Genomic DNA, 4,894 nt, shown 5'->3' with positions numbered 1-4,894 from the left:
GGTTAAAATTTATTGTCTTATACTGCATCTTGAAGTAGAGTCATTAGTGTTTGGAGTTCTCATTTTAAGCCCTCAGTGCTGGCACATTCAGTGCATCCACCACCAGCAATGGATTTGGGGCCAAGAAAACCTATATCCTGGTACAGAGGAACTTGGGAAAAATGGGCATTCTCCAAGAGTGGTAGTCCATCTCTGTGCATGGATGGATGTGTGCTGCCTTTTGTAAGATTTTGGAGGGAGTTTAGGGAATATGTTGAGAAGTGCTTTGTCATCAAGAAACAGGTGACCCAGCAGTGGAATGCAGGTCTACTTCTTGTGTCGGTGGTGATGGCAGATGCCTTCTTGTGCCATGTGGAGAAGGTATTTGAGGAGGAGGTGATGTAAAGGGGAAAGGGCACTTTGGGACAAAGACATTACTATGGTCACTTTTTTCCCCAAAGTGGGAGGTTGGAGGTATAGTGGTGAGTTTAAGAAAACATCAGATGTCCTCATGGGTTCTCATGGAGGTAACAAGGGAGAGCTTTCAGGAGGGCCTGAAATAGAGGTCTGGTCTGATACTGAATATTGTGGTGAATAAGCTTTTGGCGTGGGTTACCCCGGAGGAATTGCTGGGTGGCTGTCCAAATGCTTAGACATCATCTTTGATGGTGAAGATTCTGTTGGAGCAGATTCTTGTCATCTTAGTGGAGGAACAGGAGGGTAGGGACCGGCACTTCATCAGTGCTCTTGGTTAAACTTACAGATGATACTGAAGCAGATCTTGAATGAAAGGGCTTGAATGGTCAGAGTCAGGTATGCTGCAAACATCTGTGGTACTGGAAGCACCAGAAGCAGGAGGTGCTAATGGTGTTCTTGGAGAATTTGGTGCAGATGCTATATTTTCTGTTTCAATTTCAGGGGTTCTACTTTAACTGTTTTTCCTTGGCTCTTGCTGCGGAGGTGTGGGATGTCTCATAGTACCTGGTCTTGGGTTTAATGGACAAATACTGGGAGATTTTAGTGAATGGCTATATTCTTTTGGAAATCTTGGGAGAGGCTTAGGGTTTCATGGTTATGTTTCTAGGTATTTGTTGAAAAATAGTCTTTAAATTCTTTTTCCATGCTGTTTCCCATTGGATTGAAGTTTTCAAAGAACTTTTTGATACCTGATTTTAGTTGTAAACAGTAACACTGATTTTGGTATTTCTGGATTTCACCTGCAATTTTCTGCAATGTTCTTCCCTTTACTAAAGTTTATAAGCTCTTTTCCATGCCTTTTTAGGACCTCAGGACTGCCTTCTTCTGTTTTCAAGATATTAGTTAGATAAATTCCAAAAAAAGGCACATATGGTGGATTAATAGACCTGAGTTTTGCCAAATATTTCTCTTTTTTTCCCCTCAAATATTTCTTACAGTGATCTTCACGTAGTTCATGAGCTGTTTCTGAAATTTTCCTTTGGCAGCTTTGTATTTGCTCAAACATGTGGTCTAGTCTGTAAACAGGTAATTTAATAGCCCAGCCAACCTGAGGGACACCATTGACATTGTTCAGCTCTTGAAAGACTTGCAGAATCTCAATTATTCAGCTCACCACAGCTACTTTTTCTTCTAAGTTTTCCGTCTCTACATTTCTCAAACCACAGAGTGAAATTCGTGGTATGCTGGATCATTTTCAGAAGGGTAGGAGAATTAATCTCTTTGTTTTCTTTTGCCCACATACTGTCAACTAATTCTGATGACCGTACAGCTCGATATAAATCTGATTCAAATAGAGTGAGCTGTCGAGCAATTCCTGTTGGTTTAAGGAGAGCAGGTCAAAAGTCTCTATGTGGTCAAAATTCTCTCTTTCCACCAGGTCTGCTTATATGCCATTCATCCGTGGGAGGTGAACTCTGAAATGTAATATTATGACCTGGTCCATTGTCTCTTGCAATTCAGTTCTTTTCCTTTTGATTATTTTAGTGATGGATTCAACCCATTTTTTCATTGTTTTACCTCTTACTGTTCCAAGAAATTTCTCCATTAGCTGCAAACGATCTGAATCTCTTTCAAAATCATAGTGGTGCACTACTCAGTGCCAACATACATTTAATGCTTACACCTGCACAGGCTGTATATATATTTTTCTAAACCTTTTTGAGTTCTGCACTCAAGGGCTAACCTTCTCTAAAGCTATGCAATCAGGTTCTGTTGGCTCAGACTCTGGAATTTCAAACCTTTCTATTAAAAGACTCAGTAGTTCTTAAGATTTACAAAAGGATCTATATGTTGTAAGAAATGCCTGAACAAAATTGGGATCCATGTATATATGGTATGTGAGCCTCTCTGTAAGTTTAATAACAATTCCTGCTTTGATGACTGGAATTCCAGCTTTGGGCTACATGTTTTCTTCAAATATGATATTTTCTTCAGAGTCAGGCTCTACAAATCTATAAACATCAGCACTAGGGAGTCTCATTTGCTGCTTTTCATCCTAAAGTATTGTCACATCAACCATCCTTTCCAGTGTTCTCTGATATGATAAAGATATCAATGCTGCCATCCAACTGTTGTTCTCTTCATCTGACTTGGCAGAAAACATAACACTATTTACGTCTTTTAAATTATTTCAGAAGTATGCTTGTACTCACTAGTGTCATCTTTGTCATTAATCTGTACCTTTCTCATAAAAAACTTTTCTTTAAGGTGATATTCTGCATTGCTAGCACCAGGAAGTTTTAGCTACCCATGATTTGATTTACAGCAAATCATTGAGCCATCAAAGAGAAATATGTTTCTTTAATGTTTCTCCTACATGTATAAGAGTTCTTTCCATTGCAAATTCATTGCAGCACTGTCCAGTGTCTTTTCCTCCCAACCATCAATATTCTTCTGAATCTTGTTCATTTTCTTGATTGCTAGTTGTTTCCCCTTCATTTGGTGACTATAAATCCAACATGCAGATTCACCCAGTCTACATTTTGCAAGGCTTTTAGAACATATTTTTTTCCTATACCACTATGAACATTAAGCAAAGCTGTTATTTCTTGTTTCAAACATTCCTTGTCTTGTTCTTTACTCTTCTTACTGCTTCAGAAGTTTGAAGTAATGTAGACAGTGGTAAATGGGCTAGAAGTAGCCTGGGTAAAACATATTGAACAGCTTCTTTGAAACCTTTGCCTATTGACTGAGAAGACTGAGGGCAAGAAGAAGATGGTTGGATGGCATCACTGACTCAATGGACGTGAATTTGAGCAAACTCAAGGAGATGGTGAAGGACAGGGAAGTCTGGTGTGCTGCAGTCCATGAGGTTGCAAAGAGTTGGACATGACTTAGCGACTGAAAAACAACAGGAGTGCCACTCCAGGCTTGGATAACTGACTAAGGAATGGTCATGAAAACCAGGTAATAGAATATCTCGAGCGTATGATTCAAATGGACCAAATGCCAGTTCCTCTGCTGCCTTCAAAGCAGCTTCCTACTAATGGATGGTGACTGCCTTCATCTGTCATTTCTACAGTATCTTCTATATGGCCCAGTAACTCTCCACGAGGTTCATGTATATCCACTATATGACTAAATGTATTTTCTACATTAGCTGAAAAACAGTTTTGTATTAATGACAAAGCGCTCTCTAAAATCATTTATAATTTAACTTCCCTTATGTATGTCAAATTTCTGCCATAAATGCTTTTACAAAATGATAATAACATTGCTCTCCTGAGGTGGAAGGCTGTTTCACCAGTTAAAGATAATATATCTTCTACATCTTGATGAACCATATCCATCAATAATTTATCAACATATATTGCCACTTTAATATCTTGTTTTGTAATTTCATAATGCTGTATATTTTGTACCAACTTTTAAAGTGTCTGCAGAACTGAATTATAACACTACTACTCGATTATAAAACCTGGTGGTCAGTTTTATAATCTAGGACCTCCTTTAACAAAAGATGAATTTTTTTCTACGGGGAGAGAGAAAAAAATTTCTTTGGTTCCTCTTTTCAGTAGCCGACTGGGCATCAACTATTGCCCATGTATCAACTGGATGAGGGAAACTTTTTTGAACATGTTCCTCTACATCTGAAGAACTTAGGGGCTGAGCTTGACATTGCATATTTAATTGCTAAGTTAATTCTTCAGCATACTGAAGAGCATCATCACTAGACTCAACAGTAGGATGAACTTGCCCCTGAACATTTTTTCAACGCAGACACCAGCAGCCCTAACTTGGGCGTGTTTTTTTCAGCTAAACACTCAGAGCAGCTGCTGCGCCTGCATGCCCCCGCCTCTGGGCAGGGAGAGGGCCAGCGGTGGCCAGGCTGGGGGAGTCACCAGAGGGTGAGCTCCTAGCGCGGAACTGGGCCGCAGTCTCAGCGGATGGCCCGGACTCTGCACGGGGCCGAGCTGCTGGGCTAGCCCTGGAGATGAGGCTGAGGGTGAGGCTGGTGCCTGGCCACCCATCCCACAGGCACCGGCTGAGGAGAGAGAACGCAGCCGGTAGGCGGCGGTGGTGGCATCATCGGGCAACGCCACCCAAGGACCAGGCCTCTCACGCATCCCCGGCCCTCCGTCGCCTCCCCAGGTTGCTTTCCACCGCGGTCGCTGGACTCTGGGCTGGTCTGCCCCGGTTGCAGAGCCGGTGGCTGTGGGAGGGGTGCGGAGGGACACTCCGGCCGGGCCCATTTTATTTAAAATTGTTTTCTGTTGCCATATACTCCACAGCTATTTCCCATTAAATTCTGAAAGAGATGGGAATACCAGACCCCCTGACCTGCCTCTTGAGAAACCTATATGCAGGTCAGGAAGCAATAGTTAGAACTGGACATGGAACAACAGACTGGTTTCAAATAGGAAAAGGAGTACGACAAAGCTGTATATTGTCACCTTTCTTATTTAACGTCTACGCAGAGTACATGAGAAACGCTGGA

At 41.6% G+C, this 4,894-nt stretch overlaps 1 pseudogene; it reads right to left on the bottom strand.

Moving 5' to 3' along the window:
• Window positions 1-736: 736 nt before the first annotated feature.
• LOC107131926 (son of sevenless homolog 1-like) lies at window positions 737-4,649 on the bottom strand (annotated as a pseudogene).
• Between the last annotated feature and the right edge of the window lie 245 nt (window positions 4,650-4,894).

Source organism: Bos taurus, chromosome 28 (genome assembly GCF_002263795.3).
Source record: "Bos taurus isolate L1 Dominette 01449 registration number 42190680 breed Hereford chromosome 28, ARS-UCD2.0, whole genome shotgun sequence".
In the NCBI taxonomy this organism is placed as follows: Eukaryota; Metazoa; Chordata; class Mammalia; order Artiodactyla; family Bovidae; genus Bos; species Bos taurus.
Note: the sequence above shows the minus strand (reverse complement) of the source record. Positions and strands in the feature narration are given on the sequence as shown.